Consider the following 14,567-nt stretch of genomic DNA (forward strand, 5'->3'; position numbering starts at 1 on the left):
GTCCGACTCTTTGCAACCCCATGGACTGCAGCACGCCAGGCTTCCCTGTCCATCACCAACTCCCAGAGCTCACTCAAACTCATGTCCTTTGAGTTGGTGATGCCATCCGACCATCTTATCCTCTGTTGTCCCCTTCTCCTGCCTTCAATCTCTCCCAGCATCAGGGTCTTTTCCAATGAGTCAGTTCTTCGCATCAGGTGGCCAAAGTATTGCAGCTTCAACTTCAACATCAGTCCTTTAATATTTGTTCATGATTTTTGTTTCGATTGTTTGCCTTAAAATTAAGAACTTTATGAGTGGAAGCTTAAAATGTATTATTATTATTATTTTAATCATTATTTATTTATTTGACCACACCACATGGCATGTGGGATCTAGTTCCCTGACCAGAGATCAAACCTGCGCAGGGGGCCCTGCATTGGAAATGTGGAGTCCTAAACACTGGACCACTAGGGAAGTCCTCAAAAGGTATTATCTTAAAAGTATGATTACAAAACTTCAAAAGAGAAATATGTAAAGTTTAAAAAATATAAACCTATCCCCCACTGCCCCATTCCCTAGAGGTCAGGCTATTAATGTACATCTTCCCATCTTTTTCTAATGCACGTATGAGCACACATATGACAAAAACATTACATTCTTTTACTTCATGTGTTACATTGTTTCAAGATGTGTACTATATCCTGTAACTTGTTTTTTTAGCTTACCAACATATCCCCAAAGCCTTTCCTTTCAGCATATAAAATTTAACCTCATCCTTTTTCATGGGCACATAGTACTAAATGGCACTATATTTAACTGTTCCCTTATAATATAACATTTAGGATGTTTCCAGATTTTCTCAATTTATTTACTTTCTTATTTACTTAACAAACACTTATTGAGGGTCAGCCACAGTTCTAGACTCGGGGAAGCATCAGTGAGTAAAGCAAACTCTTTTCCTTAACGTAGCTCACATGCAGTAGGTAGGACAAACAGCAGACTACATGACAGAGCGTGGAGGATGTACATATACGTGTAGCTGATTCACTTGGTTGTAGAGCAGAACCTAACAACATTGTAAAGCAACTACTCAGCGCATGTGTGCTCAGTCGTGTCTGACTCTTTGCAACTCTATGGGCTATAGCCCACCAGATTCATCTGTTCATGGAATTTTCCAGGCAAGAATACTGGAGTGGGTTGCCACTTTCTACTGTAGGGCATCTTCCCAACACAGGGAACCTGTGTCTCCTGCAGTGGCAGGCAAATTCTTTAGCATGGCGCCACCTGGGAAGCCCAAAAGCAACTATACTCCAATTAAAAAATAAAATAAAATAGAAGAGTCAAGGAAGAACTCTGAGAACTAACATCTTGGGGTAGAAATACGTGTGAAGTGAAAGCATGGCCCATTCAAATATCTAGGGAAAGGAAAGAACAAATTCTGACAAAGACACAAACTTTTCTGAAGAACTCAGAGTCACTGAAGCTACAGTGGATGAGCAAGTGGGCAGAATTGTGGGCAACATGCCAAGAGAGATATCAGATTATTGGACGTCACATAGGCCACCGTGGTAAGTTTTGATTTTTCTGAGCACAAGAGGAAGGGACTGAGGAATTTGAGCTAGGGACTGACCCAAATAAATTAAATCCCAATGTCAGGTGCAAAAAAAACCTTCCCTTTTTAATTCAACTTAATTTTTGGCTTTCAGGTTTTGTGAGTGAAACTCAGAGAAATACCTGGGAACACAAATATTGAGATCTTTTGCCTGTTTTCCCTACATAGTTTGGCTATTGATTCTTCCTTATATGTTCCTGCTGTGCTTTTAAATATTTTACTGTGACAATCTCCATCTCGTAAATCTCCTCAAAGGGCCTCACTCCCACCGAAACCCCAGTTCCAAGGCTACCTCCTGGGTGTGCAGCTCCCTGGGCATACCCAGGCACACTTGTGGGTTCTTGTCTACATAAAGAAGTTGGTTAACAATGTATTACAGGGACTTCCCTGATGGTCCAGTGCTTAAGACTCCGCACTTACACTGCAAGGGGCATTGGTTCAACCCCTGGTCAGGGAACTAAGATCCCGCATGCTGCTTGGCCAAAAATATATATGTGTACATATATATATATTATAAAATTCACAAGTCCATTTAAGTATAGAGATTTATTGATGAAGATTTAGAATAAAAGGGTTTCCCTGATAACTCAGTTGGTAAAGAAACCGCCTGCAATGCAAGAGACCCTACTTCAATTCCTGGATTGGGAAGACCCCCTGGAGAAGGAAACAGCTACCCACTCCAGTATTCTGGCCTGGAGAATTCCACGGACTGTATAGTCCATGGGGTACCAAAAAGTTGGACATAACTGAGCGACTTTCACTTTAGAATAATAAAAATCTTACTTATTGTCCACACAATGCATGTAAAGATTCTTCCTGGTGTTTTTTCTTATTTGGTCAAAGAGTCTTTTTTTTTTCTTTATTTTCAAATGAGTAATGTGTGCCATGCTCAGTTGCCTCCGATTCTGCAACCTTCTCTATGGAATTTTCCAGGCAAGGATACTGGAGTGGGTTGCCATTTCTTCCTCCAGGGGATTTTCCCGACCCAGGGATCGAGAGTGTGTCTCTTCCATCTCCTGCATTGGCAGGCAGATTCTTTACCACTGTGCCACCTCGGGTGCCCCCATCAAATGAGCCACTTCTTGCTAATTTCTTATCTTTCAACATAAGAAAGAGGTAGTAATGCTACAATTTCTCAAAATACCATGGTGCTTGTAACATGTTTGTATTAAAATAATATGAATCTTCTTTCTTCTAAAATCTCTCCTACCATGTGTATAGTTCATGCTAGTTACATTGTTACTCTTGATTTTGCATCATCCATTGTGCTACTTGTAAATACTAGCTTCCAATCACTCAAAGACTGTTATGGCACTTCTTAGATAATAACCACAAATTCAAGCCTGACCGAGAGTGCAGAAAATGTGAATAATTTGTTTTCTGGTCATGTTAAATGTATCATTTAAGATGTTATAGAATAACACCAAACAGCACATCTTCTAACTTAGCTTGCCTTGAACTCTTTAGGTAATAATTATTGAAAAAAATGAAAATGTAATCTTTTTGAATACTGACTGCACCTTGTCTCTCATACACCATCATCAGCAGGAAGGGAATTGTAGACATAACAAAATAAATAGCTTCATATATGCAAAGGATGTCTGTTCCTCATCTGGGAGAGCTTAACACTAACCAGGGAGAACATGGTATCACCACATCAATCAGAAGTGTCCATTGATCAGCCTGTATGGAAGAAGAGTCTGGGGGAGAATGGATACATGTATATGTATGGTTGAGACCCTTTTCTGTTCACCTGAAACTATCACAACATTGTTAACAAGTCACAAAGAGTCAGACACAATTTAGCAACTGAGCAACAACAATACTCCAATATAAAACAAAAAGCTAAAACATTTTTTTATTTGAAAAATTGGAAAAAGAAGAGTCCTGTTGTGATAAAGAATCTTGAAAGTCCATAAGTGTATTCACTCCCAAAGGAATGCTTGATCCATGGTAGAGAACCTACAAGGGGATGGGGTAACCGCCCTAAATACCAGTGGCAAGGAGCATAATGACACCTGAAAGCACCTGTAGAGCCCTTGAGTGTTTATACAACAGAAGTGGCAACAGTGTTTGCACATAGACAGTGAAAGTGGATGCCTGAGTCCACATATATGGCCTGAGCAGTGGACCTTAGACAGTGCAGATCCCTAAATTAGATCTACATCCAAAATAAATGAGAATCACCCCCATATCAGCATGTCAGCATCACCCCAGCTGCCCAACTTCACACAATCTTGCAAAAGAAATACTTGTCAGCCAGCAGCAGTAGTCTGATCACCAGACACCTCTTCTAGAACTGGAATCTGGATATGAACCCCAGGGTTATGCTGTACATACAAGAGCACCTCAGGACATCTGATCAACCTCAGGAGCAGAGACAGACAGCTCCCCAAACGGAGAGACAGGGCCAGCACCAAAGAGGACTTAGAACATTTCAAAGAAGGCACTTCAAAGAGGCACAGGAGTGCGGCAAGGTACCTACATGGCCAGGTCTAAGAGTAATAGTGTCCAGGGACTTCCCTGGTGGTCCAGCGGTTAAGACTCTGCACTTGCAGTGCAGGAGACATGGGTTCGATTCCTGGTTGGGGAACTAAGATCCCACATGCTGCATGGCATGACCAAAAAATAAATATGTGCAATAGTGCCCGGCTTCTCCAGGTGTATGCATAGCTTAAAGGGGTGCCAAAGTAGATGTATGACTGAAAAAAAATTTTTCAGTTAGTCTCATATCTAAATCTTGTATTATGCCTATAAAAATGTTCACAAAGATGAGGTAACATCTAACCTTGAAATTCCCACTTATATGGGACATGATGCCCAAAAACTCATCCAGGCGAGGCTCAATTCCCTTGCATCACAACGGTCATGTGAGATCATGTTGGAAATGCAAACTCTCGGGCCCCACCCCAGCTTTGCATAATTAGAGTCTTTATTTTTTCTCGGTACTTTTATAAAGGACCCCTAGTGATTGATGGAGCTTTCTTGGTGGCTCAGACAGCAAAGAATCTTACCGCAATGCAGAACATCTGCCTTCAATCCCTGGGTTGGGAAGATCCCCTGGAGAAGGGAATGGCAACCCACTCCAGTATTCTTGCCTGGAAAATCCCATGGACAGAGGAACCTGTTGGGCTACAGTCCACGAGGTCACAAAAGAATTGGACACGACTGAGCAACCAACACTTTCATTTTTTCATTTCGGGTGATTGATACGTACATTAGACCTTGGGAGACATGCTTTTTAGGACATCAGCTTTGAATTTAGTGTGGCACCAAGTCAGAATTGGGCTATTCTAAATATATGATAATTACAACAAAACCAATAGTTACTGCTGGTCTTATTTCTTCACAAACTATGTGAGAAAGTACAGGGAGGGAATTCCAACCCCACCCTAAGGGTCTTTTCATACTTCCTACTTTTTGCTTCCTCTTGTATCTAAAGTTATTAGGTAGCACATCATCTTCAATTTACTTCTTCAAATATGCTAGGTGTTCTAATGAAAATCCCTTCTTCATTTGATTGGGTATGCTACACCCAGTCAAATTTGTCTCTCAACTGCTTGCAACAAGATTGGGATTGAAGGAAAATCAAGTGACACAAATTTGATGGGAGTTGTCTTAGTCTGTTTAGGCTACTATGACAAAAATATCATAAACTAGGTGGCTTATAAACAACAGAAATTTATCTCTCATCATTCTGGAGTCTGGGACGTCGAAGGGGTGAGAGATTTCTCTAGGATCTCTTTAATAAGGGCACTGAATATAGCACAACTATATTGTAAAGCAACTATACTCCAATAAAATAATAATAATAATAAGGGCACTAATCCCATTCACAAGGCTTCTGTCTCCCTGAACTAGTTATCTCCCAATGACCCCATCTCCAAATACCTTTACACTGGGGATTAGCTTTCAACATACACATTTTGGAGGAACACAAAGATTCATTCTACAGCAGGAATCTTTTATAGGAACAGTAATCACTGAGACTTCTCCAGTGGTCCAGAGGCTAAGACACCACATTCCCAATGCACAGGGTCTGAGTTCGATCCCCAGTCAGGGAACTAGAGCCCACATGCCACAACTAAGACTCAGTACAATCAAATAAAAAAATATATTTTTAAAAAAGCCGTAATCACAGTCTGACTTACATAGGATGCAATCATTTCCCATTCAAATTAGCTTTACAAATTCAATGTGCAGGTAAAAAATAGTCGTAAATTCACATCAGAAACTTACGAAAAGCCAAATCATTTGCCTATTGCACTCTAGCTACTCTTAAACATGAAGTGTTTAAAAATATGAAGTTAATTTGTGTAAATTAAGATAACTATTTTAGCACAAAGCTCAAAACCTAAGTTGCCTATTCTAATATCTAGTTCAAAGAGCTAGAATTTTTATTTTGGTTGGCTCTTTACTCATTAGTTCTTACTCTGTTGAATTATTTTGGTGCATTTAGCCCTCACTTTCTCCTCCATTATATTCATTCTCTTTTCAGCCTCCCTTTTCCAAGCTCCTACCCACACTTTGATCTGGTCTGAAAACATACCCGATTTTTCAATCATCAAAGTTACACTCTGTGTGAGAGTAAAAAAAGACCACTCAATACTGAATTCAAGTGGGAATGATATAAATTAAATACTTTAAACAATATTATAGCTTTAGCCTACCTAATTATCTAATAATATTGCAAATTTGAGTGTTCCTTTTCATCTTAGTGAATCCAACATACATAATATCCAACATATAAAATAAACAGATGTAACCAACTTACAGACTATTCTCAAACCAAACAAGTTTTTTTCTATAGTTTATACAAGAAAAGATATTCATTCAGCATGAATTTTCTTTAAAAACTTGATTTTCTTTTAAAACTTGATAGGAAATGGATGTAGAAAAATCAGAGATTAAGATGTGATTCTTTAAAGAAGATTACAATAGAGTAGGACAGCAAGTACCCTATAAATAAGTGTTCACAAAGGAAAAGTGGAGTTAGTGCCAATGAAAATTACTAACAAAGTGCATTGTGAATCGAAAGCATGATCAATTTTGGGTGGGAAGGCCAATCTTTACAGACGAAATGTAGTTTAAGATATTAAGTGTTCTTGTGTCAATAACATTAGCAATTAGTCCAAAGGCATCTCCTGTTTCTCACCAAGCTCACTGAAATCTGACTCCTCAGTGTAAGACTTCTTTGTGGCCAACGACTTAATCCACGGTAAAAGAGACAGACCACTGCTGATTTTGTCTGAGTTGGACAATTTCTAGACAACATTCTGGCCATTATGCCTCAAGGTCAAGGTGACCTTTGCTGAATGTGGGCAAAGCACACTTTAATTTATTAATTTATTTTTAATTGGAATATAAATGTTTTAGAATGTTGGGTTGAAGGACATTTTTGACAATACATATGACTTGTAGAGATGAGTAGTCATTCCCTTCCCCACTATGTCCCCAAGGCCTTCACTAATCATTCCTAAGCCCTGGGAGCTAGTGCTCTCTGGTTCCTTTTCTTCTGTGCTGGTAGTTGTTCTTGAAGACAATTGCATGCATGCATAGTCGTGTCTAACTCTTTGCAAGCCCATGGACTGTAGCCCACCAGGCTCCTCTGTCCATGGAATTTTCCAGGTAAGAACACTGGAGTACGTTACTGGTTCCTACTCCACTGAAGTCTACTAAAGCAACAAGTTTCAGAGAAATGGACAGAGCAGTCCACTTGACTTGCTTTGATTTGCGATCTCTAGGTTTTACGAACTTTGTAAGAAGAAACTTTCTCTAAGAGCCTTAGCCCATTGGCATTTGCACATGACAGTTTTGAAGCAAAGATTCAACTACTAATAAAATTTTCCTTGCCTATTTTGTCTTCTTTCATAATGCAACTGAATGACTAAATAAAAGAAATTACAAGTTATTATATAATAATTTTAAATAAATCATCACAAGTTATTATTATAGTTCTATGAAACAACAAAACACTCTATAAAGGAGTTATGTTTTCTTTATTAAAAGAACAGAGTTTAAATCTGAAATGTGTTTATTATTAGTGTAGCTACAGAGAAGGTGTGCTGAATTAAGAAATTTAAGGAAAAGATGACTATCTTATTGAACTCACCTTACTCAATACCACTGAAAGGAATATTTTATTGAAGTATTAGAGTAATTGCAAAAAATAAACAAGTGAGCAAACACAATAAAACTTTAGTTCCCCGAAAAGTACAAAAGCAGTTAAGTTTATATAAAACATGTATCAATCTTAACATTTTCTTTAACCAAGTTTCTTTTATTGGGGAAAGGAGAAATCACTGGTTGCAAAACTAATAAAATCTAGCGTTAGATGGTTATTTTCCCTTGGTGAAGATGTATGTTAATAATTTCAAAGTTGAATAAATAAAAATTAATTTTAAAAAATTATTTCAAAGTTGAATTCAATTTTTAAAAGTTCTTCAAAATTTTCCTTAATGAAGAAATGACTGCTTGCAAAGAGTTACTTGAATTGAATATATAATCTAAAGCAGTAGTTCTCAACCCATTTAAGTCATAGTATCTTTTGAAACCCCGATGAAAGCTTTGGCTTCCCTACTGGGGTAAAAAGCCTATATATAAACACATAGTTTTGCATTTGCAATGCGTGATAGCTAATTTGTAGCTAATTTTAAACGACTTTTTGATAAACAAAGGAGTCATTTTGCACATCATATCTGTGCTAAGTCGTGCAAAGCTGCTTCAGTCGTGTCTGACGCTTTACAGCCAAAGGACTGTAACCCTTTAGGCTTCTCTGTGCGTAGGATTCTCCAGACAAAAATACTGGAGTGGGTTGCCAGGCCCTCCCCCCAGGGATCTTCCTGACCCAGGGATCAAACCCATGTCTCTTGCATTGGTAGGCGGGTTCTTTACCACTAGTGCCACTTGGGAAGCCTGACTTTTCCAACACACATTTCAAATTTGTTATTACCTGCTTTTTAATCATTCCAGATTGAATCCAAGGAAAATTCACCTGTCAGTTATAGCAGTGGTCCCCAACAGTTCTGGCACCAGGGACTGGTTTCGGGGAAGAAAATTTCTCCATGGACTGGGGTAAGGGGGGCAGGCAGGGGTGATTCAAGCACATTACATTTACTGTGCACTTTATTTCTATTATTATCACATCAGCTCCACCTCAGATCATCAGGCAGTAGATCCCGGAGGTTGGGGACCCCTGAGTTAAAGAATGTCTTGGAGGACAGCTTGTCTTTTTGACACGGCCTGAAAATAGATTTGAGGGAAGTAAAGTCAAAGATGCCTAGGGCTCTGGGAATCCTGGGAATCTAGGTCTGACTCACATTCTCATCAGCAGGGGAACTGTTAACGTGTTTTATTAACACTTGTGTAACATCGCTGCACGGTGGCTGCACCGTATCAAAGTTTGTATACTCTTCACACAAGGTGCTGCCCTTTTGTTTCAGAACTTGCTAAATAGCAGAACGTTGAGCATTATAAACTTTGGCTGGCAAAGCTTAAACAGAAGCAAACACACCTAACATATTTGGGAGTGGAGTCATCACAAATGTCAAATCAAACGCTCTTGATTTGCCAAGGCCCCTGCCAAGTGGATTTTGGTGTGAAGAACTTTGTTCAGTCTCAGCTAAACAAAATTCATTGCTGGAACTGAAACGTGACCCTTGTTCACCCAGAAGGTTGTCTTAGCTCAGTCAGTTTGAGAGTGGGCTAATCTAGAGTAGAAACTGGAAAAGAAGTCACAATTCCTACTTCTAGTGGCAAGGGAGGGGGAGCCTGGGGAGTGCGAAAATCTGTTTCATTATTGCTTGCTTGCTTTTCCTATATAATTTTATTTATTTTTTCATTTATTCGTTTATTTGTGGTTGTGCTGGGTCTTCATTGCTGCAGCCTTTGGGATCTTCCCAGACCAGGGGCCTAACCCATGTCCACTGCACTGGCATGTGGATTCTTAACCTGAATCCTGAACCACCAGGGAAGTCTGTTATTGCCCTCCTGGTTTTTAAGGGACAGTAACTTTTTAGAAACAAAGAAATTGTGGAAGGAGAGATGAAAATAAATTCTTATGCATCAGGGACCAAAATATGTTCTGCCAAGTAGATAAAGGAATATGAGTAGCCTGATAATATTTGTTGTGGTAAAATAAGATACTGGAGCAAATAACCCCACATTTCCAGTGATTAACTAATACAATGAAAGTGTGTTTCTTATTCATATAAAGGACCCGGGCAGGTGTGTCTAGTCAAAGGGCAGCTTTAATACTTATTCCAGGGTGCACGGCTCTTCCGTCTTGTGATTCTGTTTTCTAGGATGTCAGAGTTCTCTGAAGCGGATAGTGAAAGAGAGAATGGAGAAAATAGAGAAGCCTCACCCACTTCTAAGAAATCTGCAGCCCCATTGGATCCACAGATGACTGAAAAAACAAAAATGTGTTACATCCATACCGTGGAATATTATTCAGCCTTTAAAAAGGAAGGAAATTATCTCACATGCTGCAACATGGATGAACTTTGAAAACATCATGTTAAATAAAAGAAGCCAGACACAAGAGAGCAAATACTGTATACTTCCAGTTATATGAGGCATCTAGAACAGTCCAATACAGACAGAGTAGAACAGTGGTTATTAGGAGCTTAGGGGAGGAGGACTAGGGACTAAATCTTTAAAAGGTACAGAGTTTTAGTCTGAGAAGGTGAAAAAGTTCTGGAGATGGAGAGTGGTGATAGTTGTACAACAACGTGACTGCACTAAATATCATTGAACTGTACACTTAAAATGATGAATTTTACACGTTACCATATGTATCATAGACTGCCAGTGAGAATTTACTATATGATTCAGGGAGCTCACACCAGTGCTCTGTGACAAATAAGAAGGGAAGGGTGGGTGGGTGGGAGGGGGGCTCAAGAGGAAAGGGACATGTGTATACCTGTGGCTGATTCATATTGATATGTGGCAGAAACCAGCACAATATTGAAAAGCAGTTATCCTCCAATTAAAAATATAAATTTTTAAAAAGATAAATTTCATGTTGAGCACATTTTATCACAATTTTTTTTTTTTAAAAAAGGCCTCAGTGTTGAACTAGTCAAGAGCACCTGGAATAAAACAATCTTTGGCTGACCAGTTGCTTTCCGGTGATACCTATACCTAGGAGAGGGAACACAGAATTTACATGGATACCTAACTTTTTCTGCCACAACTGGGAAGGGAGAGGGGCAAAGCCCTGGAGTATTCCTTATGCTCACTCATCCATGTTCAAATAAAATGTCTTCTGGGTCATTATTTTCTTTCAGTGATAATAGTTTCATCTCACCTTTTTCAAGGTTATCTATATTTATGTCTATTTAGTGAGCTCTTACCATCCCTAACCTGTGCTATAAATGCTCTCCACATGTTAAATTATTTAACTATCATAAAACCTTTAAGACATAGATGATTTTGTTGTCCTTGCGTGCATGCTAAGTCACTTCAGTCATGTCTGACTCTTGTGACCCTATGAGCCCACCAGGCTCCTCTGTCTATGGGATTCTCCAGGCAAGAGTACTGGAGTGGGTTGCATGTCCTCCTCCAGGGAATCTTCCCAACAAGGAATCAAACCTTCATGTCTTATGTCTCCTGCATTGGCAGGCATGTTCATTACCACTAATGCCAGCTAGGAAACCCTTTGTCATCCTTATTTTAAGATCAATGACCTGATGCACATACTAAATGAGGTCAGAATGTACAGTTACTGAGTAATGCACCCAGGACTGGAGCCACTGTCCAATAGAACTCATATTTATTTATTTAGTTATTTGACTGTACCCAGACTTAGTTGGGACATGTGGGATCTAGTTCCCTAACCAGGGATGGAACCTGCACACCCTGCAGTGGAAGCGGGGAGTCTTAACCACTAGAACACCAGAAGTCCCTAGAATGCGTCCATTTTTTAAAACTACTATACCATACTGCCTCCTGGAAACCTGTGGTGTATTGAGATTAATATATGATATATTTCACTAAGACAGTGGTTCAGCTGCTTTTAATACTGGCTTACACAAAAGACCTGGTTTATTTCTCTCTTGTTTAAAAAGTCTAAGCTAGGAACTTCCCTGGTGACCCAGTAGCTGCAACTGCAAGCTCCCAATGCAGCAGGTCCAGGTTCAATCCCTAGTCGGGGAACTAGATCCCATTTACTGCAATTAAGACTTGGTGCTGCCAAATAAATAAAAATATTTTTTAAGGTACTAATTTTAAAAAAGCCTAAACTATTAGGAGGTCCAGGAGAAGAGGCCAACCCTGCTCTATAGTGTCGTTTAGGGACCCAGACTCATTTTACAATGCTTCTCCATCTGCCCCTATGGTGTGTCCCCTGTCTTTCAGGACATCCTGGTTCCAGCACAAGGGAAGTAGGAAAGAAGAAGTGAAGGGAAAGCAGTTTTCTTCTGAGTATGACTTGGAAGTCACACACACCATTGCCATTCCTATGAAGAGAAGTGAAAGTAGCTCGGTCATGTCCAGCTCTTTGCGATCCCATGGACTATAGCCCCCCAGGCTTCTCTGTCCATGGAATTCTCCAGGCAAGAATACTGGAATGGGTTGCCATTCCTTTCTCCAGGAGATCTTCCTAACCCTGGTCTCCCAAATTGTGGGCAGATTCTTTACCATCTGAAGCCACCGGAGAAGTCCCCAGCTCAGACATAACTTCATCACACAGTCTTCACGAGCTGTATAAGGAACTGAGAATGTAGGGTTCAACAAGGCATCCATGAGCTCACTGGAAACTCAGAGAAGACTTGATTCTTCGCAATCTCTGCCTCGCTTCTGTCATCACATAGACATCACGTTCTCAATCATCAGACCATATGTAGTAACTAGGTTGCAGAGATGGAAAGTTATTTTTAAAAATGTGTACAGAAAGCAACTCAAAAAAATTCTAGGTGGTAGAGAATAAGTTGAAAAATAGTTTGTACAAATAGGTAAGCGCAGTTTGGTAGTAGTAGGATGAACCCCAAGCTTAGATTCCATAAGACTCAGGGTCTAATTTGTCTCTGACATTTACTAGTGTGGGAAGATGGGAAATTTACTTAAATTCTCTCAACTTTGGATTCCTCATCTGTAAAATGAAATTGACAACCAATGCTTACTATCAGAATTATTTTGGCAATTAATAAATAAAGTATATAATGTCTAAAAAACATGTCAAGTTTGACATTTCCAACATCAAACTCTCAATATTCTTTCACAAACCTGCTTTTCTGATAGTCCTCCCTGTCACAGTAGATAGGCAACTTCATCCTTCTATCTTCCCAGGCTAAAATCCTTGGCGTTATCATTGTCATTTTCCATCTTCATATATAAACCATCAATAAATCCTGTCCACGTGCCACACGAACCACACCCATCATTCAACCACTTCTCACCACTTGTCCTGCCACCACCCTGCTTCCAGTCATCATTTTGCCTTGCCTGGACTATTCTGACAGCCTCTTAAGTGTTCTTTTTGCTTCTTCCTGAGCCTCCTACACTATCTCCTACCAGGCAAAGTCATCTTTTTAAACATAAGACTGATTATGTTCAGAGCCTTCCTCTGTTGTCTCAGAGTAAATCCTTCACAATCTGGCCATCTGTTGACTCTGACCTCATCTCTTATTATTCTCTTGATTTTAAATTCAACTGGAGTCTGAAGATCATAGGTTAATACCTATAAAGCAGCTGGTAAAGTATGGCTGGGATTCATCTATTAATGCTCTTCTCTAGCCAGAGCACTAGGGAGAAGAAATATTAAACATTTCACTGTGTTGAAGTCCAATATTTTAACAAAGCATTGACAGAAAAGTGAAAGTGAAGTCACTTAGTCATCTCCAACTCTTTGCAACCCCATGCACTGTAGCCCACCAGGCTCCTCCATCCATGTAATTTTCCAAACAAAGTATTGGAGTGGGTTGTCATTTCCTTCTCCAGGGGATCTTCCCGGCCCAGGGATCGAACCCGGCTCTCCCGCATTGCAGGCAGACGCTTTACCATCTGAGCCAATATTTTGAAAAATGCTCCTTAAGAATTCCCTGGCAGTCCAGTGGTTTGGACTCTGTTTCCATAGCAGGGGGCACAGGTTGAATTCCTGGTTGGGGAACAAAGATCCTGCATGCCATGTGGCATGGTAAAAAAAAAAAAATCTTCTTGTCAAAAGAAGCATTTGGAAAGCAGCTGAGGCTTCATTCAGACCTCAGCTTCAATGACCATCTCATCTGAATTAGCCTTTTTATCCTGTCATTCGTCACTGTATTGTGACACTTTCATAGCACCACCCAGTTCAGTTCAGTCACTCAGTCATGTCCGATTCTTTGCAACCCCATGAACTACAGCATGCCAGACTTCCCTGTCTGTCACCAACTCCCAGAGCTTGCTCAAACTCATGTCCATTGAGTCAGTGATGTCATTCAACCATCTCATCCTCTGTCATCCCCTTCTCCTCCCATCTTCAGTCTTTCCCAGCATCAGGGTCTTTTCCAATGAATCAGTTCTTCGCATCAGTGGCCAAAGTACTGGAGCTTCACCTTCAGCATCAGTCCTTTCAATAAATATTCAGGACTGATTTCCTTTAGGATTGACTGGTTGGATCTGCTTGCAGTCCAAGGCACTCTCAAGAGTCTTCTCCAACACCCCAGTTCAAAAGCATCAATTCTTCAGAGCTCCGCTTTCTTTATGGTCCAACTCTCACATCCATACATGACCACTGGAAAAACCATAGCCTTGACCAGACGGACCTTTGTTGGCAAAGTAATGTCTCTGCTCTTTAATATGCTGTGTGGATTGGTCATAACTTTTCTTGGCTCTGAGTGTTACTTGAGGTCAAAACTTTCTGTGCTCCTGCTACAGCTGCATGACTTGTGGTTTTGTTCTGTTATCTGAAAAACTCAGTATCTTGTTATTGACAGAACAGAATGAGTTCTAGCAAGTCCTGTGTTTACAACATGAAATCCATTCAGGGAACCAA

Source organism: Odocoileus virginianus, chromosome 29, assembly GCF_023699985.2.
Source record: "Odocoileus virginianus isolate 20LAN1187 ecotype Illinois chromosome 29, Ovbor_1.2, whole genome shotgun sequence".
NCBI lineage: Eukaryota > Metazoa > Chordata > Mammalia > Artiodactyla > Cervidae > Odocoileus > Odocoileus virginianus.